The sequence below is a fragment of the Podarcis melisellensis genome (genome assembly GCF_964234715.1).
Source record: "Podarcis melisellensis genome assembly, chromosome: 12".
Taxonomy (NCBI): domain Eukaryota; kingdom Metazoa; phylum Chordata; class Lepidosauria; order Squamata; family Lacertidae; genus Podarcis; species Podarcis melisellensis.
The window spans coordinates 9,467,813-9,493,076 of record NC_138544.1 but is presented as its reverse complement, the minus strand read 5'-3'; positions in this window follow the sequence as shown (position 1 = coordinate 9,493,076).

Here is a 25,264-nt window from a genome sequence, read left to right as displayed (position 1 = left end):
TTGTCGAGGGCTGATTTCTTATCCTGTGATAAAAAGCCTTCTTTTTCGACCGCCAAACCTTTCAGAGGAGCATTAGCAACCGTTTGGCACCATTTCTGAGTCAATTGCCGAAAGTCAGAGTTTTGATGAAATTGTGACCCCGGGGCTTAGGGATTTTTTCAAAAAAATATTTTTCTGCTGGTTAAGTTGTCGAGGGCTGATTTCTTTTTCTGTGATAAAAAGCCTTCTCTTTCGACCGCCAAACCTTTCAGGGGAGCATTTGCTACCGTTTGGCACCATTTCTGAGTCAATTGCCGAAAGTCAGAGTTTTGATGAAATTCTGACCCCGGGGCTTAGGGATTTTTTCAAAAAAATATTTTTCTGCCGGTTAAGTTGTCGAGGGCTGATTTCTTTTCCTGTGATAAAAAGCCTTCTTTTTCGACCGCCAAACCTTACAGGGGAGCATTAGCAACCGTTTGGACCATTTCTGAGTCAATTGCCGAAAGTCAGAGTTTTGATGAAATTGTGACCCCGGGGCTTAGGGATTTTTTCAAAAAAATATTTTTCTGCCGGTTAAGTTGTCGAGGGCTGATTTCTTACCCTGTGATAAAAAGCCTTCTTTTTCGACCGCCAAACCTTTCAGAGGAGCATTAGCAACCGTTTGGCACCATTTCTGAGTCAATAGCCGAAAGTCAGAGTTTTGATGAAATTCTGACCCCGGGGCTTAGGGATTTTTTCAAAAAAATATTTTTCTGCCGGTTAAGTTGTCGAGGGCTGATTTCTTTTCCTGTGATAAAAAGCCTTCTCTTTCGACCGCCAAACCTTAGAGGGGAGCATTAGCAACCGTTTGGCACCATTTCTGAGTCAATTGCCGAAAGTCAGATTTTTGATGAAATTGTGACCCCGGGGCTTAGGGATTTTTTCAAAAAAATATTTTTCTGCCGGTTAAGTTGTCGAGGGCTGATTTCTTATCCTGTGATAAAAAGCCTTCTCTTTCGACCGCCAAACCTTTCAGGGGAGCATTTGCAACCGTTTGGCACCATTTCTGAGTCAATTGCCGGAAGTCAGATTTTTGATGAAATTGTGACCCCGGGGCTTAGGGATTTTTTCAAAAAAATATTTTTCTTCCAGTTAAGTTGTTGAGGGCTGATTTCTTTTCCTGTGATAAAAAGCCTTCTCTTTCGACCGCCAAACCTTTCAGGGGAGCATTTGCAACCGTTTGGCACCATTTCTGAGTCAATTGCCGAAAGTCAGAGTTTTGATGAAATTGTGACCCCGGGGCTTAGGGATTTTTTCAAAAAAATATTTTTCTTCCAGTTAAGTTGTTGAGGGCTGATTTCTTATCCTGTGAAAAAAAGCCTTCTCTTTACACCGACAAACCTTTCAGGGGAGCATTTGCAACCGTTTGGTACCATTTCTGAGTCAATTGCCGAAAGTCAGAGTTTTGATGAAATTGTGACCCCGGGGCTTAGGGATTTTTTCAAAAAAATATTTTTCTTCCAGTTAAGTTGTTGAGGGCTGATTTCTTATCCTGTGAAAAAAAGCCTTCTCTTTCGACCGACAAACCTTTCAGGGGAGCATTTGCAACCGTTTGGTACCATTTGTGAGTCAATTGCCGAAAGTCAGAGTTTTGATGAAATTGTGACCCCGGGGCTTAGGGATTTTTTTAAAAAAATATTTTTCTTCCAGTTAAGTTGTTGAGGGCTGATTTCTTTTCCTGTGAAAAAAAGCCTTCTCTTTCGACCGCCAAACCTTTCAGGGGAGCATTTGCAACCGTTTGGTACCATTTCTGAGTCAATTGCCGAAAGTCAGATTTTTGATGAAATTGTGACCCCGGGGCTTAGGGATTTTTTCAAAAAAATATTTTTCTGCCGGTTAAGTTGTCGAGGGCTGATTTCTTACCCTGTGATAAAAAGCCTTCTTTTTCGACCGCAAAACCTTTCAGAGGAGCATTAGCAACCGTTTGGCACCATTTCTGAGTCAATTGCCGAAAGTCAGAGTTTTGATGAAATTGTGACCCCGGGGCTTAGGGATTTTTTCAAAAAAATATTTTTCTGCCAGTTAAGTTGTCGAGGGCTGATTTCTTATCATGTGATAAAAAGCCTTCTCATTCGACCGCCAAACCTTTCAGAGGAGCATTAGAAACCGTTTGGCACCATTTCTGAGTCAATTGCCGAAAGTCAGAGTTTTGATGAAATTGTGACCCCGGGGCTTAGGGATTTTTTCAAAAAAATATTTTTCTGCCGGTTTAGTTGTCGAGGGCTGATTTCTTATCCTGTGATAAAAAGCCTTCTCATTCGACCGCCAAACCTTTCAGAGGAGCATTAGAAACCGTTTGGCACCATTTCTGAGTCAATTGCCGAAAGTCAGAGTTTTGATGAAATTGTGACTGCGGGGCTTAGGGATTATTTCAAAAAAATATTTTTCTGCCGGTTAAGTTGTCGAAGGCTGATTTCTTATCCTGTGATAAAAAGCCTTCTTTTTCGACCGCCAAACCTTTCAGAGGAGCATTAGCAACCGTTTGGCACCATTTCTGAGTCAATTGCCGAAAGTCAGAGTTTTGATGAAATTGTGACCCCGGGGCTTAGGGATTTTTTCAAAAAAATATTTTTCTGCCGGTTAAGTTGTCGAGGGTTGATTTCTTTTCCTGTGATAAAAAGCCTTCTCTTTCGACCGCCAAACATTTCAGAGGAGCATTAGCAACCGTTTGGCACCATTTCTGAGTCAATTGCCGAAAGTCAGAGTTTTGATAAAATTGTGACCCCGGGGCTTAGGGATTTTTTCAAAAAAATATTTTTCTGCCGGTTAAGTTGTCGAGGGCTGATTTCTTTTCCTGTGATAAAAAGCCTTCTTTTTCGACCGCCAAACCTTTCAGAGAAGCATTAGGAACCGTTTGGCACCATTTCTGAGTCAATTGCCGAAAGTCAGAGTTTTGATGAAATTGTGACCCCGGGGCTTAGGGATTTTTTCAAAAAAATATTTTTCTTCCAGTTAAGTTGTTGAGGGCTGATTTCTTATCCTGTGAAAAAAAGCCTTCTCTTTACACCGACAAACCTTTCAGGGGAGCATTTGCAACCGTTTGGTACCATTTCTGAGTCAATTGCCGAAAGTCAGAGTTTTGATGAAATTGTGACCCCGGGGCTTAGGGATTTTTTCAAAAAAATATTTTTCTTCCAGTTAAGTTGTTGAGGGCTGATTTCTTATCCTGTGAAAAAAAGCCTTCTCTTTCGACCGACAAACCTTTCAGGGGAGCATTTGCAACCGTTTGGTACCATTTCTGAGTCAATTGCCGAAAGTCAGAGTTTTGATGAAATTGTGACCCCGGGGCTTAGGGATTTTTTTAAAAAAATATTTTTCTTCCAGTTAAGTTGTTGAGGGCTGATTTCTTTTCCTGTGAAAAAAAGCCTTCTCTTTCGACCGCCAAACCTTTCAGGGGAGCATTTGCAACCGTTTGGTACCATTTCTGAGTCAATTGCCGAAAGTCAGAGTTTTGATGAAATTCTGAACCCGGGGCTTAGGGATTTTTTCAAAAAAATATTTTTCTGCCGGTTAAGTTGTCGAGGGCTGATTTCTTTTCCTGTGATAAAAAGCCTTCTCTTTCGACCGCCAAACCTTAGAGGGGAGCATTAGCAACCGTTTGGCACCATTTCTGAGTCAATTGCCGAAAGTCAGATTTTTGATGAAATTGTGACCCCGGGGCTTAGGGATTTTTTCAAAAAAATATTTTTCTGCCGGTTAAGTTGTCGAGGGCTGATTTCTTATCCTGTGATAAAAAGCCTTCTTTTTCGACCGCCAAACCTTTCAGAGGAGCATTAGCAACCGTTTGGCACCATTTCTGAGTCAATTGCCGAAAGTCAGAGTTTTGATGAAATTGTGACCCCGGGTCTTAGGGATTTTTTCAAAAAAATATTTTTCTGCCGGTTAAGTTGTCGAGGGTTGATTTCTTTTCCTGTGATAAAAAGCCTTCTCTTTCGACCGCCAAACATTTCAGAGGAGCATTAGCAACCGTTTGGCACCATTTCTGAGTCAATTGCCGAAAGTCAGAGTTTTGATGAAATTCTGACCCCGGGGCTTAGGGATTTTTTCAAAAAAATATTTTTCTGCCGGTTAAGTTGTCGAGGGCTGATTTCTTTTCCTGTGATAAAAAGCCTTCTCTTTCGACCGCCAAACCTTAGAGGGGAGCATTAGCAACCGTTTGGCACCATTTCTGAGTCAATTGCCGAAAGTCAGATTTTTGATGAAATTGTGACCCCGGGGCTTAGGGATTTTTTCAAAAAAATATTTTTCTGCCGGTTAAGTTGTCGAGGGCTGATTTCTTATCCTGTGATAAAAAGCCTTCTCTTTCGACCGCCAAACCTTTCAGGGGAGCATTTGCAACCGTTTGGCACCATTTCTGAGTCAATTGCCGGAAGTCAGATTTTTGATGAAATTGTGACCCCGGGGCTTAGGGATTTTTTCAAAAAAATATTTTTCTTCCAGTTAAGTTGTTGAGGGCTGATTTCTTTTCCTGTGATAAAAAGCCTTCTCTTTCGACCGCCAAACCTTTCAGGGGAGCATTAGCAACCGTTTGGCACCATTTCTGAGTCAATTTCCGAAAGTCAGTTTTTTTATGAAATTGTGAGCCCGGGGCTTAGGGATTTTTTCAAAAAAATATTTTTCTGTCGGTTAAGTTGTCGAGGGCTGATTTCTTATCCTGTGATAAAAAGCCTTCTTTTTCGACCGCCAAACCTTTCAGAGGAGCATTAGCAACCGTTTGGCACCATTTCTGAGTCAATTGCCGAAAGTCAGAGTTTTGATGAAATTGTGACCCCGGGGCTTAGGGATTTTTTCAAAAAAATATTTTTCTGCTGGTTAAGTTGTCGAGGGCTGATTTCTTTTTCTGTGATAAAAAGCCTTCTCTTTCGACCGCCAAACCTTTCAGGGGAGCATTTGCTACCGTTTGGCACCATTTCTGAGTCAATTGCCGAAAGTCAGAGTTTTGATGAAATTCTGACCCCGGGGCTTAGGGATTTTTTCAAAAAAATATTTTTCTGCCGGTTAAGTTGTCGAGGGCTGATTTCTTTTCCTGTGATAAAAAGCCTTCTTTTTCGACCGCCAAACCTTACAGGGGAGCATTAGCAACCGTTTGGACCATTTCTGAGTCAATTGCCGAAAGTCAGAGTTTTGATGAAATTGTGACCCCGGGGCTTAGGGATTTTTTCAAAAAAATATTTTTCTGCCGGTTAAGTTGTCGAGGGCTGATTTCTTACCCTGTGATAAAAAGCCTTCTTTTTCGACCGCCAAACCTTTCAGAGGAGCATTAGCAACCGTTTGGCACCATTTCTGAGTCAATAGCCGAAAGTCAGAGTTTTGATGAAATTCTGACCCCGGGGCTTAGGGATTTTTTCAAAAAAATATTTTTCTGCCGGTTAAGTTGTCGAGGGCTGATTTCTTTTCCTGTGATAAAAAGCCTTCTCTTTCGACCGCCAAACCTTAGAGGGGAGCATTAGCAACCGTTTGGCACCATTTCTGAGTCAATTGCCGAAAGTCAGATTTTTGATGAAATTGTGACCCCGGGGCTTAGGGATTTTTTCAAAAAAATATTTTTCTGCCGGTTAAGTTGTCGAGGGCTGATTTCTTATCCTGTGATAAAAAGCCTTCTCTTTCGACCGCCAAACCTTTCAGGGGAGCATTTGCAACCGTTTGGCACCATTTCTGAGTCAATTGCCGGAAGTCAGATTTTTGATGAAATTGTGACCCCGGGGCTTAGGGATTTTTTCAAAAAAATATTTTTCTTCCAGTTAAGTTGTTGAGGGCTGATTTCTTTTCCTGTGATAAAAAGCCTTCTCTTTCGACCGCCAAACCTTTCAGGGGAGCATTAGCAACCGTTTGGCACCATTTCTGAGTCAATTTCCGAAAGTCAGTTTTTTTATGAAATTGTGACCCCGGGGCTTAGGGATTTTTTCAAAAAAATATTTTTCTGTCGGTTAAGTTGTCGAGGGCTGATTTCTTATCCTGTGATAAAAAGCCTTCTTTTTCGACCGCCAAACCTTTCAGAGGAGCATTAGCAACCGTTTGGCACCATTTCTGAGTCAATTGCCGAAAGTCAGAGTTTTGATGAAATTGTGACCCCGGGGCTTAGGGATTTTTTCAAAAAAATATTTTTCTGCTGGTTAAGTTGTCGAGGGCTGATTTCTTTTTCTGTGATAAAAAGCCTTCTCTTTCGACCGCCAAACCTTTCAGGGGAGCATTTGCTACCGTTTGGCACCATTTCTGAGTCAATTGCTGAAAGTCAGAGTTTTGATGAAATTCTGACCCCGGGGCTTAGGGATTTTTTCAAAAAAATATTTTTCTGCCGGTTAAGTTGTCGAGGGCTGATTTCTTTTCCTGTGATAAAAAGCCTTCTCTTTCGACCGCCAAACCTTAGAGGGGAGCATTAGCAACCGTTTGGCACCATTTCTGAGTCAATTGCCGAAAGTCAGATTTTTGATGAAATTGTGACCCCGGGGCTTAGGGATTTTTTCAAAAAAATATTTTTCTGCCGGTTAAGTTGTCGAGGGCTGATTTCTTATCCTGTGATAAAAAGCCTTCTTTTTCGACCGCCAAACCTTTCAGAGGAGCATTAGCATCCGTTTGGCACCATTTCTGAGTCAATTGCCGAAAGTCAGATTTTTGATGAAATTGTGACCCCGGGGCTTAGGGATTTTTTCAAAAAAATATTTTTCTTCCAGTTAAGTTGTTGAGGGCTGATTTCTTTTCCTGTGATAAAAAGCCTTCTCTTTCGACCGCCAAACATTTCAGAGGAGCATTAGCAACCGTTTGGCACCATTTCTGAGTCAATTTCCGAAAGTCAGATTTTTGATGAAATTGTGAACCCGGGGCTTAGGGATTTTTTCAAAAAAATATTTTTCTGCCGGTTAAGTTGTCGAGGGCTGATTCCTTATCCTGTCATAAAAAGCCTTCTTTTTCGACCGCCAAACCTTTCAGAGGAGCATTAGCAACCGTTTGGCACCATTTCTGAGTCAATTGCCGAAAGTCAGAGTTTTGATGAAATTGTGACCCCGGGGCTTAGGGATTTTTTCAAAAAAATATTTTTCTGCCGGTTAAGTTGTCGAGGGCTGATTTCTTTTCCTGTGATAAAAAGCCTTCTCTTTCGACCGCCAAACCTTACAGGGGAGCATTAGCAACAGTTTGGCACCATTTCTGAGTCAATTGCCGAAAGTCAGAGTTTTGATGAAATTGTGACCCCGGGGCTTAGGGATTTTTTCAAAAAAATATTTTTCTGCCGGTTAAGTTGTCGAGGGCTGATTTCTTTTCCTGTGATAAAAAGCCTTCTCTTTCGACCGCCAAACCTTTCAGGGGAGCATTTGCTACCGTTTGGCACCATTTCTGAGTCAATTGCCGAAAGTCAGATTTTTGATGAAATTGTGACCCCGGGGCTTAGGGATTTTTTCAAAAAAATATTTTTCTGCCGGTTAAGTTGTCGAGGGCTGATTTCTTTTCCTGTGATAAAAAGCCTTCTTTTTCGACCGCCAAACCTTTCAGAGGAGCATTAGCAACCGTTTGGCACCATTTCTGAGTCAATTGCCGAAAGTCAGAGTTTTGATGAAATTGTGACCCCGGGGCTTAGGGATTTTTTCAAAAAAATATTTTTCTGCCGGTTAAGTTGTCGAGGGCTGATTCCTTATCCTGTTAAAAAAAAGGCTTCTTTTTCGACCGCCAAACCTTTCAGAGGAGCATTAGCAACCGTTTGGCACCATTTCTGAGTCAATTGCCGAAAGTCAGAGTTTTGATGAAATTGTGACCCCGGGGCTTAGGGATTTTTTCAAAAAAATATTTTTCTGCCGGTTAAGTTGTCGAGGGCTGATTTCTTTTCCTGTGATAAAAAGCCTTCTCTTTCGACCGCCAAACCTTACAGGGGAGCATTAGCAACAGTTTGGCACCATTTCTGAGTCAATTGCCGAAAGTCAGAGTTTTGATGAAATTGTGACCCCGGGGCTTAGGGATTTTTTCAAAAAAATATTTTTCTGCCGGTTAAGTTGTCGAGGGCTGATTTCTTTTCCTGTGATAAAAAGCCTTCTTTTTCGGCCGCCAAACCTTTCAGAGGAGCATTAGCAACCGTTTGGCACTATTTCTGAGTCAATTGCCGAAAGTCAGAGTTTTGATGAAATTCTGACCCCGGGGCTTAGGGATTTTTTCAAAAAAATATTTTTCTGCCGGTTAAGTTGTCGAGGGCTGATTTCTTTTCCTGTGTTAAAAATGTTGGTGATAAGCAGTGTCCCGTGCACAGCGGAATGATGAAAAGTACGTGCCAACATACTCTATATTGCTTTATTTACATTTCAAAGCTGGTAAATTACAGAAAAACATCTTCCCTCTGCCGGAGCAGTGAAAGCATCCTCTCTCCTCTAAAGCACGGAGCGAATCTCAAACTGAAACTGCCAAGAACAGTGAAAAACAGGAAACCAGTGTACGTCACATCCAGTCTCCGTTCCCGTGAGAAACCCAACAGTGCATTTACTGTGGAATGTAAACAACCTGTCTCGTGACAAGCACTTCGCTGCACACAGAAGAAAGCAGAAACCAACATCCTCCCCCTTTCTGTGAACATCTCTGGGCAGCGTGTTCGTACAATATCAGTACAAACTTCTGTGCATAGGTACAGTGTTGATCCCTTGATACAATCTTGGACAATACATCAGCAGGAATTTCATTACCTGGCATATAGGACACCGTTACGAGTCCCTTCTGAATACGTTCCCTAGCATGTTGAAACTTCAATTGCAAGTGCTTCGTGCTTTGCTTACAACCTTCAGAATTCAGCAAAGCCAAACATGCTTTGTTGTCCTGGTAAACCTGGATTGGACATTTGACAGGAATTTTCATGTCTTTGCACAATTGTAACAACCATTCACAATCTTTAAGTGAATAAGACAGTGCATTCAGTTCAGCTTCACAAGTACTTAAGCTAACTGTTGTTTGCTTCTTGCATGACCAATCAAATAGACCCTGATTGTACATGTAGCAAACTCCAGACGTACTTTTCCTGTCTGTAGTGTCACTTCCAAAACTTGCATCTGTAAATATCTCAAGACCACCAGATTTTTGATTGTTAAATCTCAGTCTGTAATGCATAGTGCCTTTCAAATACCGCGCTATGCGTTTCAGAGCTTTCCAATCCTTAACAGTGGGATTGTTGACTTGTCTGCTTAGCAAATTACAGCTAACAGCAATGTCTGGTCTTGAACATCTGGCAATGAAGTTTAGCTTGCCTAGCACACTTCTGTACAGTGTAGTGTCAGAAAATGCTTCTTCAGTGTCATCTACCTGATAACCTGTTGTCATCGGTGTGTCTACAGGGTTAGCATCCATCAGGTTTAGTTTGCTTAACACATCAGCAATTTTCCGTGACTGGTGTACTAGAATGTTACCATCTTGATCTCTCTCTATTTCCAGAGATAGGTAGTTGTTTACCTCACCAAGATCTTTCATGTCAAAGTGCTCTTTCAGTTGAGCTAGGGCGTTATTGTACATTGTGACATCTTTCCAAAAGAATAAAAGATCATCAACATAAAACAAACAGTACAGTTTCTTTTGCCCCTCCTCTTTGACAAATACACATGGATCAGCTTTCCCTTGCTGAAAACCTAGAGAAAACAATACTTCAGTGAGTTTTGTGTGCCAACACCGTGCACTTTGTTTGAGACCATAAAGGGACTTTTTCAGAGCACAAACAAATCCCTGTTTTACCTGTACGCCATCAGGTGGAAGCATATAAAGTGATTCATCTAGAGATCCGTACAGAAAAGCTGTATTCACATCATGGTGACTAATGTGTAGATTCTCCTCTGCAGCTAGCTTGAGCATAAGCCTAATGCTCTCATACCTTACTGTGGGTGAGTAGGTCTCGTGATAGTCTTCACCTGGTACCTGTGCAAAACCTCTGGCTACCAATCTGGCTTTGTGTCTGACTATCTTGTCATTTTGATCAGTCTTCGCTTTGAAGACCCATTTGCTTCCAAGCAGTTTCATTCCTGGAACTACTGGAACTAGTTCCCAAGTTTTGTTCCTTTCTAAGGAATCAAGCTCAGCCTTCATGGCATTTAACCATGGCTCAGCTTCCTTTGAATCCAAATCCTGGATTTCTTGGAAACTTGAAGGTTCAAATACCTTCTTGGAGCTTTTAACAGCTGTTACTGCTATCTTAGCAAACTCATCAGCAAATCTCTTTGGAGGTCTGCCTTTTGTTGCTCTTTGTGACCTACAAATTAGCCTTAAGTCTTCAACACTTTCCTCTTCCTTCTTAGGAGAAAAGTGACCTATTGTGAACAATGGTTCCTCCAATTCTTGATCAGAGCTTTCAGAGGGTCGCATAGAGGCTTTCGCACTCTTGAAATCCTCTGAATCACCCGATTCAGTTTCAGACTCAGAATCAGAACCTTCATCAGTAGGTGTGGGTTGTTACGGTTGCTTTTGACTATCCTCAGTCTCATCACTGTCATCTGGATAACATTGGAAAATTCCCACATTCTCCCCCACTTTGCATTGTACTCAACACTTCTTGTGAGCTTAATTGTCTTAGAGTCAGTCATCATTATTCTGTAAGACCCTTTCTGATAACCTAGAAAGATACCATGCAATCCACGCTTGTCTAACTTGGAGTTTTGTGGTGAGTGAACCCACATGTCAGAACCAAAAATTTTCATGTGTTTGATGTATGGCTTCTTGCCAAACATCTTCTCATAGGGAGTACAACCAATCGCTGAAGATAACCTGCGATTATAACTGTAAGTGAAACATGAGAGAGCTTCGGCCCAATAACTCTCTGGAAGATTTGCATCATGCAGCAAGGTTTTTAACCCTTGAAGCAATGTCTGATTTGCCCATTCCGCAAGTCCATTCTGCCATGGCGAGCGAGGACTAGACAAATCATGTTGAATTCCTTTCTCAGTCAGAAAAGCTTCAAACTGCTGAGAAGTGAATTCTCCCCCCCGGTCAGTGAAAAGAATCTTTATCTTCTTACCATGCACATTTCCCAACCAAGCACAGAATTCCTTGAACCTAGGAAAAGCCTCTGATTTCTGCTTGAGATTGTACACATAAATATACCTGGAAAATGCATCAATGAGAACCATGAAGTACCTATTTCCACCCAAAGAGGGCGCTAGTGGTCCAACCAAATCAGCATGCATAACTTGGTATGGTTCTATAGCTTGCCTACTAGACACCTTACCTTTCGCAGCCATTTTCACCTTGTTTGCTGCGCATGCCTTGCACTTCATGTGGTACCTGCAGGGTTTAATAGTCATACCTTCAACCAAGGCAGGCATTTTAGATACTGCCTCAAAATGCAAATGACCAAATTTTCGATGAAAATCATGAATACATTCTGCATGCAAACTTTTGTTAGAACCTGCAATGCAACAAGTGTCATCCTGCACAACATCATCATAATACAAAACAAACAAACGATCAACATATTCAGCATGCAATACATAATCGTTTTTCTTTGTGATGATGCACCTTTTGTTCTTAAAGGAAACGTCAATGTTCCGCTCATTCAGCTGTCCAACGCTGAGCAGATTATGCTTGGCATCTGGCACATAAAGCACATTCTGTATCGATAAGTCCAAACTGTGAAGAACAACAGTTCCGTAGCCTTTACTGGGGATTGTGTGGTCATCCGCCTGGTGAATCGCACCTTCCTGCGGTGTAAAAGACACGAACAGTCGCTTATCGTTGCACATGTGGTGGGTCGCCGCTGAATCAACAACAAAGAAAGATCTAGACGTCTTCTGGACCTCTGCAACCTCTGCAACCTTTGTAACCTTTGGAGCGTAGCATGAGACCATTGCCTTGTGCTGCGTTGTCCTGGACACCGGACCTTTTCCTTTGCCTCGGCCATTTCCACGCGATGAGCTTTCGCTGCGCTGCTCTGTCTTGGCCTTGGGATATCTGCATTCCCTCTTCATATGGCCTAGACGTCCACACGAGTAGCATTTCACTGCCTTCAAAGCTTTGGCGCCATCTGGTGGTTCCACTGCACTATGGGATGACGTCTGTGAAGACTCCCCCTTTCCCATGCAGCCAGCACCCCGGCGATCTGCTTCATTCTGAATCATGGCAGTATCACAGGCTACTGTGAGTTGAGCATTTGGCTGATCAGTGGTATCAAATTCCCCACCTGCCACATCCAGCCTTCTGCAGCTAGCCATCATGACTCTGGCATTAGCCTCCTGCATCATCTCTGCTGCTTTAAATCAAGCTGCTTTATACAAGCTGCGTCTGTGTACAGCTGCTTCAATCCAAAGGCAATTTCAAAAGTGAAAGTTCTAAAGTGCTTTCTCTATGCTGCCTTTAATTCTTGCTGCGTCACATTTGCAGCTGCTTTGCTCCAACAGCACTTCTAAAAGTTACTTTTGATTTCCCCCAGCATAGGAAAGTGTTGCTTTTAGCCATTTGCCTGTGCCTCGGCAAAACCGGCTATAAAAGTTCAAAGTCCAGCCATAAAGCCATTAATTAGAAGCTGGCAGGCTGCCCGGAGCAGTAGCATATACCTCACATCAATCATTTTGACGCGCAGAGCAGATACTGTGCGATCCGTCCCTCTGCTTTCCAATCTTTTCACCGGCACTCCGACTCCTTGCTTCTTTGTTCCTTTGCCAGGAGCCCGACTTCTGGAGTCCATTCTCAAAACACTGCGTTTTTCTGGGCCCGGAACCAAATGTTGGTGATAAGCAGTGTCCCGTGCACAGCGGAATGATGAAAAGTACGTGCCAACATACTCTATATTGCTTTATTTACATTTCAAAGCTGGTAAGTTACAGAAAAACATCTTCCCTCTGCCGGAGCAGAGAAAGCATCCTCTCTCCTCTAAAGCACGGAGAGAATCTCAAACTGAAACTGCCAAGAACAGTGAAAAACAGGAAACCAGTGTACGTCACATCCAGTCTCCGTTCCCGTGAGAAACCCAACAGTGCATTTACTGTGGAATGTAAACAACCTGTCTCGTGACAAGCACTTCGCTGCACACAGAAGAAAGCAGAAACCAACAAAAAAGCCTTCTTTTTCGACCGCCAAACCTTTCAGGGGAGCATTAGCAACCGTTTGGCACCATTTCTGAGTCAATTGCCGAAAGTCAGATTTTTGATGAAATTGTGACCCCGGGGCTTAGGGATTTTTTCAAAAAAATATTTTTCTGCCAGTTAAGTTGTCGAGGGCTGATTTCTTATCCTGTGATAAAAAGCCTTCTTTTTCGACCGCCAAACCTTTCAGAGGAGCATTAGCAACCGTTTGGCACTATTTCTGAGTCAATTGCCGAAAGTCAGAGTTGTGATGAAATTCTGACCCCGGGGCTTAGGGATTTTTTCAAAAAAATATTATTCTGCCGGTTAAGTTGTCGAGGGCTGATTTCTTTTCCTGTGATAAAAAGCCTTCTCTTTCGACCGCCAAACCTTTCAGAGGAGCATGAGCAACCGTTTGGCACCATTTCTGAGTCAATTGCCGAAAGTCAGAGTTTTGATGAAATTGTGACCCCGGGGCTTAGGGATTTTTTCAAAAAAATATTTTTCTGCCGGTTAAGTTGTTGAGGGCTGATTTCTTTTCCTGTGATAAAAAGCCTTCTCTTTCGACCGCCAAACCTTTCAGAGGAGCATTAGCAACCGTTTGGCACCATTTCTGAGTCAATTGCCGAAAGTCAGATTTTTGATGAAATTGTGACCCTGGGGCTTAGGGATTTTTTCAAAAAAATATTTTTCTGCCGGTTAAGTTGTCGAGGGCTGATTTCTTATCCTGTGATAAAAAGCCTTCTTTTTCGACCGCCAAACCTTTCAGAGGAGCATTAGCAACCGTTTGGCACTATTTCTGAGTCAATTGCCGAAAGTCAGAGTTGTGATGAAATTCTGACCCCGGGGCTTAGGGATTTTTTCAAAAAAATATTTTTCTGCCGGTTAAGTTGTCGAGGGCTGATTTCTTTTCCTGTGATAAAAAGCCTTCTCTTTCGACCGCCAAACCTTTCAGAGGAGCATTAGCAACCGTTTGGCACCATTTCTGAGTCAATTGCCGAAAGTCAGATTTTTGATGAAATTGTGACCCTGGGGCTTAGGGATTTTTTCAAAAAAATATTTTTCTGCCGGTTAAGTTGTCGAGGGCTGATTTCTTTTCCTGTGATAAAAAGCCTTCTTTTTCGACCGCCAAACCTTTCAGAGGAGCATTAGCAACCGTTTGGCACCATTTCTGAGTCAATTGCCGAAAGTCAGAGTTTTGATGAAATTGTGACCCCGGGGCTTAGGGATTTTTTCAAAAAAATATTTTTCTGCCGGTTAAGTTGTCGAGGGCTGATTTCTTTTCCTGTGATAAAAAGCCTTCTCTTTCGACCGCCAAACCTTACAGGGGAGCATTAGCAACCGTTTGGCACCATTTCTGAGTCAATTGCCGAAAGTCAGATTTTTGATGAAATTGTGACCCCGGGGCTTAGGGATTTTTTCAAAAAAATATTTTTCTGCCGGTTAAGTTGTCGAGGGCTGATTTCTTTTCCTGTGATAAAAAGCCTTCTCTTTCGACCGCCAAACCTTTCAGAGGAGCATTAGCAACCGTTTGGCACCATTTCTGAGTCAATTGCCGAAAGTCAGATTTTTGATGAAATTGTGACCCTGGGGCTTAGGGATTTTTTCAAAAAAATATTTTTCTGCCGGTTAAGTTGTCGAGGGCTGATTTCTTTTCCTGTGATAAAAAGCCTTCTTTTTCGACCGCCAAACCTTTCAGAGGAGCATTAGCAACCGTTTGGCACCATTTCTGAGTCAATTGCCGAAAGTCAGAGTTTTGATGAAATTGTGACCCCGGGGCTTAGGGATTTTTTCAAAAAAATATTTTTCTGCCGGTTAAGTTGTCGAGGGCTGATTTCTTTTCCTGTGATAAAAAGCCTTCTCTTTCGACCGCCAAACCTTACAGGGGAGCATTAGCAACCGTTTGGCACCATTTCTGAGTCAATTGCCGAAAGTCAGATTTTTGATGAAATTGTGACCCCGGGGCTTAGGGATTTTTTCAAAAAAATATTTTTCTGCCGGTTAAGTTGTCGAGGGCTGATTTCTTTTCCTGTGATAAAAAGCCTTCTCTTTCGACCGCCAAACCTTTCAGAGGAGTTTTAGCAACCGTTTGGCACCATTTCTGAGTCAATTGCCGAAAGTCAGAGTTTTGATGAAATTGTGACCCCGGGGCTTAGGGATTTTTTCAAAAAAATATTTTCCTGCTGGTTAAGTTGTCGAGGGCTGATTTCTTTTCCTGTGATGAAAAGCCTTCTCTTTCGACCGCCAAACCTTTCAGAGGAGCATTAGCAACCGTTTGGCACCATTTCTGAGTCAATTGCCAAAAGTCAGATTTTTGATGAAATTGTGACCCCGGGGCTTAGGGATTTTTTCAAAAAAATATTTTTCTGCCGGTTAAGTTGTTGAGGGCTGATTTCTTATCCTGTGATAAAAAGCCTTCTCTTTCGACCGCCAAACCTTTCAGAGGAGCATTAGCAACCGTTTGGCACCATTTCTGAGTGAATTGCCGAAAGTCAGATTTTTGATGAAATTGTGACCTCGGGGCTTAGGGATTTTTTCAAAAAAATATTTTTCTGCCGGTTAAGTTGTCGAGGGCTGATTTCTTTTCCTGTGATAAAAAGCCTTCTCTTTCGACCGCCAAACCTTTCAGAGGAGCATTAGCAACCGTTTGGCACCATTTCTGAGTCAATTGCCGAAAGTCAGAGTTTTGATGAAATTGTGACCCCGGGGCTTAGGGATTTTTTCAAAAAAATATTTTTCTGCCGGTTAAGTTGTCGAGGGCTGATTTCCTATCCTGTGATAAAAAGCCTTCTTTTTCGACCGCCAAACCTTTCAGAGAAGCATTAGCAACCGTTTGGCACCATTTCTGAGTCAATTGCCGAAAGTCAGAGTTTTGATGAAATTGTGACCCCGGGCCTTAGGGATTTTTTCAAAAAAATATTTTTCTGCCGGTTAAGTTGTCGAGGGCTGATTTCTTTTCCTGTGATAAAAAGCCTTCTCTTTCGACCTCCAAACCTTACAGGGGAGCATTAGCAACCGTGTGGCACCATTTCTGAGTCAATTGCCGAAAGTCAGAGTTTTGATGAAATTGTGACCCCGGGGCTTAGGGATTTTTTCAAAAAAATATTTTTCTGCCGGTTAAGTTGTCGAGGGCTGATTTCTTTTCCTGTGATAAAAAGCCTTCTCTTTCGACCGCCAAACCTTTCAGAGGAGCATTAGCAACCGTTTGGCACCATTTCTGAGTCAATTGCCGAAAGTCAGATTTTTGATGAAATTGTGACCCCGGGGCTTAGGGATTTTTTCAAAAAAATATTTTTCTGCCGGTTAAGTTGTCGAGGGCTGATTTCTTTTCCTGTGATAAAAAAGCTCCTGTTTCGACCGCCAAACCTTTCAGGGGAGCATTTGCAACCGTTTGGCACCAGTTTTGAGTCAATTGCCGAAAGTCAGATTTTTGATGAAATTGTGACCCCGGGGCTTAGGGATTTTTTCAAAAAAATATTTTTCTGCCGGTTAAGTTGTCGAGGGCTGATTTCTTATCCAGTGATAAAAAACCTCCTGTTTCGACCGCCAAACATTTCAGAGGAGTATTTGCAACCATTGGGCACCATTTCTGAATCAAATGCCGAAAGTCAGAGTTTTGATGAAATTGTGACCCCGGGGCTTAGGGATTTTTTCAAAAAAATATTTTTCTGCCGGTTAAGTTGTTGAGGGCTGATTTCTTTTCCTATGACAAATAACCTCCTGTTTCGACCGCCAAACCTTTCAGGGGAGCATTTGCAACCGGTTGGCACCAGTTTTGAGGCAACTGCAGAAAGTCAGAGTTTTGATGAAATTGTGACCCCGGGGCTTAGGGATTTTTTTTTAAAAAAAAAATTCTGCTGGTTAAGTTGTTGAGGGCTGATTTCTTTTCCTGTGATAAAAAAGCTCCTGTTTCGACCGCCAAACATTTCAGGGGAGTATTTGCAACCATTGGGCACCATTTCTGAATCAAATGCCGAAAGTCAGAGTTTTGATGAAATTGTGACCCCGGGGCTTAGGGATTTTTTTTTTAAAAAAAATTTCTGCTGGTTAAGTTGTTGAGGGCTGATTTCTTTTCCTGTGATTAAAAGCCTTCTCTTTCGACCGCCAAACCTTTCAGGGGAGCATTAGCAACCGTTTGGCACCATTTCTGGGTCAACTGCCGAAAGTCAGATTTTTGATGAAATTGTGACCCCGGGGCTTAGGGATTTTTTCAAAAAAATATTTTTCTGCCAGTTAAGTTGTTGAGCGCTGATTTCTTTTCCTGTGATAAAAAACCTTCTCTTTCGACCGCCAAACCTTTCAAGGGATCATTTGCAACCGTTTGGCACCATTTCTGAGTCAATTGCCGAAAGTCAGATTTTTGATGAAATTGTGACCTCGGGGCTTAGGGATTTTTTCAAAAAAATATTTTTCTGCCGGTTAAATTGTCGAGGGCTGATTTCTTTTCCTGTGATAAAAAAGCTCCTGTTTCGACCGCCAAACCTTTCAGGGGAGCATTTCAACCGTTTGGCACCAGTTTTGAGTCAATTGCCGAAAGTCAGAGTTTTGATGAAATTGTGACCCCGGGGCTTAGGGATTTTTTCAAAAAAAATTTTTTCTGCCGGTTAAGTTGTCGAGGGCTGATTTCTTATCCTGTGATAAAAAGCCTTCTCTTTTGACCGCCAAACCTTTCAGAGGAGCATCTGCAACCGTTTGGCACCAGTTTTGAGTCAATTGCCGAAAGTCAGATTTTTGATGAAATTGTGACCCCGGGGCTTAGGGATTTTTTTTAAAAAAAAAATTTCTGCTGGTTAAGTTGTTGAGGGCTGATTTCTTTTCCTGTGATTAAAAGCCTTCTCTTTCGACCGCCAAACCTTTCAGGGGAGCATTAGCAACCGTTTGGCACCATTTCTGAGTCAACTGCCGAAAGTCAGATTTTTGATGAAATTGTGACCCCGGGGCTTAGGGATTTTTTCAAAAAAATATTTTTCTGCCAGTTAAGTTGTTGAGCGCTGATTTCTTTTCCTGTGATAAAAAACCTTCTCTTTCGACCGCCAAACCTTTCAAGGGATCATTTGCAACCGTTTGGCACCATTTCTGAGTCAATTGCCGAAAGTCAGATTTTTGATGAAATTGTGACCTCGGGGCTTAGGGATTTTTTCAAAAAAATATTTTTCTGCCGGTTAAGTTGTCGAGGGCTGATTTCTTTTCCTGTGATAAAAAAGCTCCTGTTTCGACCGCCAAACCTTTCAGGGGAGCATTTGCAACCGTTTGGCACCAGTTTTGAGTCAATTGCAGAAAGTCAGAGTTTTGATGAAATTCTGACCCCGGGGCTTACGGATTTTTAAAAAAAAAAAAATTTCTGCTGGTTAAGTTGTTGAGGGCTGATTTCTTTTCCTGTGATTAAAAGCCTTCTCTTTCGACCGCCAAACCTTTCAGGGGAGCATTAGCAACCGTTTGGCACCATTTCTGGGTCAACTGCCGAAAGTCAGATTTTTGATGAAATTGTGACCCCGGGGCTTAGGGATTTTTTCAAAAAAATATTTTTCTGCCAGTTAAGTTGTTGAGCGCTGATTTCTTTTCCTGTGATAAAAAACCTTCTCTTTCGACCGCCAAACCTTTCAAGGGATCATTTGCAACCGTTTGGCACCATTTCTGAGTCAATTGCCGAAAGTCAGATTTTTGATGAAATTGTGACCTCGGGGCTTAGGGATTTTTTCAAAAAAATATTTTTCTGCCGGTTAAATTGTCGAGGGCTGATTTCTTTTCCTGTGATAAAAAAGCTCCTGTTTCGACCGCCAAACCTTTCAGGGGAGCATTTCAACCGTTTGGCACCAGTTTTGAGTCAATTGCCGAAAGTTAGAGTTTTGATGAAATTGTGACCCTGGGGCTTAGGGATTTTTTCAAAAAATTATTTTTCTGCCGGTTAAGTTGTCGAGGGCTGATTTCTTATCCTGTGATAAAAAGCCTTCTTTTTCGACCGCCAAACCTTTCAGAGGAACATTAGCAACCGTTTGGCACCATTTCTGAGCCAATTGCCGAAAGTCAGAGTTTTGATGAAATTGTGACCCCGGGGGTTAGGGATTTTTTCAAAAAAATATTTTTCTGCCGGTTAAGTTGTCGAGGTCTTATTTCTTATCCTGTGATAAAAAGCCTTCTTTTTCGACCGCCAAACCTTTCCGAGGAGCATTAGCAACCGTTTGGCACCATTTCTGAGCCAATTGCCGAAAGTCAGAGTTTTGATGAAATTGTGACCCCGGGGGTTAGGGATTTTTTCAAAAAAATATTTTTCTGCCGGTTAAGTTGTTGAGGTCTTATTTCTTTTCCTGTGATAAAAAGCCTTCTCTTTCGACCTCCAAACCTTACAGGGGAGCATTAGCAACCGTGTGGCACCATTTCTGAGTCAATTGCCGAAAGTCAGAGTTTTGATGAAATTGTGACCCCGGGGCTTAGGGATTTTTTCAAAAAAATATTTTTCTGCCGGTTAAGTTGTCGAGGGCTGATTTCTTTTCCTGTGATAAAAAGCCTTCTCTTTCGACCGCCAAACCTTTCAGAGGAGCATTAGCAACCGTTTGGCACCATTTCTGAGTCAATTGCCGAAAGTCAGATTTTTGATGAAATTGTGACCCCGGGGCTTAGGGATTTTTTCAAAAAAATATTTTTCTGCCGGTTAAGTTGTCGAGGGCTGATTTCTTTTCCTGTGATAAAAAAGCTCCTGTTTCGACCGCCAAACCTTTCAGGGGAGCATTTGCAACCGTTTGGCACCAGTTTTGAGTCAATTGCCGAAAGTCAGATTTTTGATGAAATTGTGACCCCGGGGCTTAGGGATTTTTTCAAAAAAATATTTTTCTGCCGGTTAAGTTGTCGAGGGCTGATTTCTTATCCAGTGATAAAAAACCTCCTGTTTCGACCGCCAAACATTTCAGAGGAGTATTTGCAACCATTGGGCACCATTTCTGAATCAAATGCCGAAAGTCAGAGTTTTGATGAAATTGTGACCCCGGGGCTTAGGGATTTTTTCAAAAAAATATTTTTCTGCCGGTTAAGTTGTTGAGGGCTGATTTCTTTTCCTATGACAAATAACCTCCTGTTTCGACCGCCAAACCTTTCAGGGGAGCATTTGCAACCGTTTGGCACCAGTTTTGAGTCAATTGCCGAAAGTCAGAGTTTTGATGAAATTGTGACCCCGGGGCTTAGGGATTTTTTCAAAAAAATATTTTTCTGCCGGTTAAGTTGTCGAGGGCTGATTTCTTATCCAGTGATAAAAAACCTCCTGTTTCGACCGCCAAACATTTCAGAGGAGTATTTGCAACCATTGGGCACCATTTCTGAATCAAATGCCGAAAGTCAGAGTTTTGATGAAATTGTGACCCCGGGGCTTAGGGATTTTTTCAAAAAAATATTTTTCTGCCGGTTAAGTTGTTGAGGGCTGATTTCTTTTCCTATGACAAATAACCTCCTGTTTCGACCGCCAAACCTTTCAGGGGAGCATTTGCAACCGTTTGGCACCAGTTTTGAGGCAACTGCAGAAAGTCAGAGTTTTGATGAAATTGTGACCCCGGGGCTTAGGGATTTTTTTTTAAAAAAAAAATTCTGCTGGTTAAGTTGTTGAGGGCTGATTTCTTTTCCTGTGATAAAAAAGCTCCTGTTTCGACCGCCAAACATTTCAGGGGAGTATTTGCAACCATTGGGCACCATTTCTGAATCAAATGCCGAAAGTCAGAGTTTTGATGAAATTGTGACCCCGGGGCTTAGGGATTTTTTTTTTAAAAAAAATTTCTGCTGGTTAAGTTGTTGAGGGCTGATTTCTTTTCCTGTGATTAAAAGCCTTCTCTTTCGACCGCCAAACCTTTCAGGGGAGCATTAGCAACCGTTTGGCACCATTTCTGGGTCAACTGCCGAAAGTCAGATTTTTGATGAAATTGTGACCCCGGGGCTTAGGGATTTTTTCAAAAAAATATTTTTCTGCCAGTTAAGTTGTTGAGCGCTGATTTCTTTTCCTGTGATAAAAAACCTTCTCTTTCGACCGCCAAACCTTTCAAGGGATCATTTGCAACCGTTTGGCACCATTTCTGAGTCAATTGCCGAAAGTCAGATTTTTGATGAAATTGTGACCTCGGGGCTTAGGGATTTTTTCAAAAAAATATTTTTCTGCCGGTTAAATTGTCGAGGGCTGATTTCTTTTCCTGTGATAAAAAAGCTCCTGTTTCGACCGCCAAACCTTTCAGGGGAGCATTTCAACCGTTTGGCACCAGTTTTGAGTCAATTGCCGAAAGTCAGAGTTTTGATGAAATTGTGACCCCGGGGCTTAGGGATTTTTTCAAAAAAATTTTTTTCTGCCGGTTAAGTTGTCGAGGGCTGATTTCTTATCCTGTGATAAAAAGCCTTCTCTTTTGACCGCCAAACCTTTCAGAGGAGCATCTGCAACCGTTTGGCACCAGTTTTGAGTCAATTGCCGAAAGTCAGATTTTTGATGAAATTGTGACCCCGGGGCTTAGGGATTTTTTTTAAAAAAAAAATTTCTGCTGGTTAAGTTGTTGAGGGCTGATTTCTTTTCCTGTGATTAAAAGCCTTCTCTTTCGACCGCCAAACCTTTCAGGGGAGCATTAGCAACCGTTTGGCACCATTTCTGAGTCAACTGCCGAAAGTCAGATTTTTGATGAAATTGTGACCCCGGGGCTTAGGGATTTTTTCAAAAAAATATTTTTCTGCCAGTTAAGTTGTTGAGCGCTGATTTCTTTTCCTGTGATAAAAAACCTTCTCTTTCGACCGCCAAACCTTTCAAGGGATCATTTGCAACCGTTTGGCACCATTTCTGAGTCAATTGCCGAAAGTCAGATTTTTGATGAAATTGTGACCTCGGGGCTTAGGGATTTTTTCAAAAAAATATTTTTCTGCCGGTTAAGTTGTCGAGGGCTGATTTCTTTTCCTGTGATAAAAAAGCTCCTGTTTCGACCGCCAAACCTTTCAGGGGAGCATTTGCAACCGTTTGGCACCAGTTTTGAGTCAATTGCAGAAAGTCAGAGTTTTGATGAAATTCTGACCCCGGGGCTTACGGATTTTTTAAAAAAAAAAAATTTCTGCTGGTTAAGTTGTTGAGGGCTGATTTCTTTTCCTGTGATTAAAAGCCTTCTCTTTCGACCGCCAAACCTTTCAGGGGAGCATTAGCAACCGTTTGGCACCATTTCTGGGTCAACTGCCGAAAGTCAGATTTTTGATGAAATTGTGACCCCGGGGCTTAGGGATTTTTTCAAAAAAATATTTTTCTGCCAGTTAAGTTGTTGAGCGCTGATTTCTTTTCCTGTGATAAAAAACCTTCTCTTTCGACCGCCAAACCTTTCAAGGGATCATTTGCAACCGTTTGGCACCATTTCTGAGTCAATTGCCGAAAGTCAGATTTTTGATGAAATTGTGACCTCGGGGCTTAGGGATTTTTTCAAAAAAATATTTTTCTGCCGGTTAAATTGTCGAGGGCTGATTTCTTTTCCTGTGATAAAAAAGCTCCTGTTTCGACCGCCAAACCTTTCAGGGGAGCATTTCAACCGTTTGGCACCAGTTTTGAGTCAATTGCCGAAAGTTAGAGTTTTGATGAAATTGTGACCCTGGGGCTTAGGGATTTTTTCAAAAAATTATTTTTCTGCCGGTTAAGTTGTCGAGGGCTGATTTCTTATCCTGTGATAAAAAGCCTTCTTTTTCGACCGCCAAACCTTTCAGAGGAACATTAGCAACCGTTTGGCACCATTTCTGAGCCAATTGCCGAAAGTCAGAGTTTTGATGAAATTGTGACCCCGGGGGTTAGGGATTTTTTCAAAAAAATATTTTTCTGCCGGTTAAGTTGTCGAGGTCTTATTTCTTATCCTGTGATAAAAAGCCTTCTTTTTCGACCGCCAAACCTTTCCGAGGAGCATTAGCAACCGTTTGGCACCATTTCTGAGCCAATTGCCGAAAGTCAGAGTTTTGATGAAATTGTGACCCCGGGGGTTAGGGATTTTTTCAAAAAAATATTTTTCTGCCGGTTAAGTTGTTGAGGTCTTATTTCTTATCCTGTGATAAAAAGCCTTCTTTTTCGACCACCAAACCTTTCCGAGGAGCATTTGCAACCGTTTGGCACCAGTTTTGAGTCAATTGCCGAAAGTCAGATTTTTGATGAAATTGTGACCCCGGGGCTTAGGGGTTTTTTCAAAAAAATATTTTTCTGTCAGTTAAGTTGTCGAAGGCTGATTTCTTTTCCTGTGATTAAAAGCCTTCTCTTTCGACCGCCAAACCTTTCAGGGGATCATTTGCAACCGTTTGGCACCATTTCTGAGTCAATTGCCGAAAGTCAGAGTTTTGATGAAATTCTGACTCCGGGGCTTAGGGATTTTTTCAATAAAATATTTTTCTGCCGGTTAAGTTGTCGAGGGCTGATTTCTTTTCCTGTGATAAAGAACCTCCTGTTTCGACCGCCAAACCTTTCAGGGGATCATTTGCAACCGTTTGGCACCATTTCTGAGTCAATTGCCGAAAGTCAGAGTTTTGATGAAATTTCAAAAAAATATTTTTCTGCCGGTTAAATTGTCGAGGGCTGATTTCTTTTCCTGTGATAAAAAAGCTCCTGTTTCGACCGCCAAACATTTCAGGGGAGTATTTGCAACCATTGGGCACCATTTCTGAATCAAATGCCGAAAGTCAGAGTTTTGATGAAATTGTGACCCCGGGGCTTAGGGATTTTTTCAAAAAAATATTTTTCTGCCGGTTAAGTTGGTGAGGGCTGATTTCTTTTCCTATGACAAATAACCTCCTGTTTCGACGGCCAAACCTTTCAGGGGAGCATTTGCAACCGTTTGGCACCAGTTTTGAGGCAACTGCAGAAAGTCAGAGTTTTGATGAAATTGTGACCCCGGGGCTTAGGGATTTTTTAAAAAAATATTTTTCTGCCCGTTAAGTTGTCGAGGGCTGATTTCTTTTCCTGTGATAAAAAAGCTCCTGTTTCGACCGCCAAACCTTTCAGGGGAGCATATGCAACCGTTTGGCACCAGTTTTGAGTCAATTGCCGAAAGTCAGTTTTGATGAAATTGTGGCCCCGGGGATTAGGGATTTTTTTAAAAATAATTTTTTCTGCCAGTTAAGTTATCGAGGGCTGATTTCTTTTCCTGTGATAAAAAACCTCCTGTTTCGACCGCCAAACATTTCAGAGGAGTATTTGCAACCATTGGGCACCATTTCTGAATCAAATGCCGAAAGTCAGAGTTTTGATGAAATTGTGACCCCGGGGCTTAGGGATTTTTTCAAAAAAATATTTTTCTGCCGGTTAAGTTGTTGAGGGCTGATATCTTTTCCTGTGATAAAAAGCCTTCTCTTTCGACCCGCAAACCTTTCAGGGGAGCATTAGCAACCGTTTGGCACCATTTCTGAGTCAATAGCCGAAAGTCATAGTTTTGATGAAATTGTGACCCCGGGGCTTAGGGATTTTTTCAAAAAAATATTTTTCTGCCGGTTAAGTTGTTGAGGGCTGATTTCTTTTCCTGTGACAAAAAACCTCCTGTTTCGACCGCCAAACCTTTCAGGGGAGCATTTGCAACCGTTTGGCACCATTTCTGAGTCAATTGCCGAAAGTCAGATTTTTGATGAAATTGTGACCCCGGGGCTTAGAGATTTTTTCAAAAAAATATTTTTCTGCCAGTTAATTTGTTGAGGGCTGATTTCTTTTCCTGTGATAAAAAGCCTTCTATTTCGACCGCCAAACCTTTCAGGGGAGCATTAGCAACTGTTTGCCACCATTTCTGAGTCAATTGCCGAAAGTCAGAGTTTTGATGAAATTCTGACTCTGGGGCTTAGGGATTTGTTCAAAAAAATATTTTTCTGCCGGTTAAGTTGTCGATGGCTGATTTCTTTTCCTGTGATAAAGAACCTCCTGTTTCGACCGCCAAACCTTTCAGGGGAGCATTTGCAACCGTTTGGCACCATTTCTGAGTCAATTGCCGAAAGTCATATTCTTGATGAAATTGTGACCCCGGGGCTTAGGGATTTTTTCAAAAAACTATTTTTCTGCCGGTTAAGTTGTTGAGGGCTGATTTCTTTTCCTGTGACAAAAAACCTCCTGTTTCGACCGCCAAACCTCTCAGGGGAGCATTTGCAACCGTTTGGCACCATTTCTGAGTCAATTGCCGAAAGTCAGAGTTTTGATGAAATTGTGACCCTGGGGCTTAGGGATTTTTTCAAAAAATTATTTTTCTGCCGGTTAAGTTGTCGAGGGCTGATTTCTTATCCTTTGATAAAAAGCC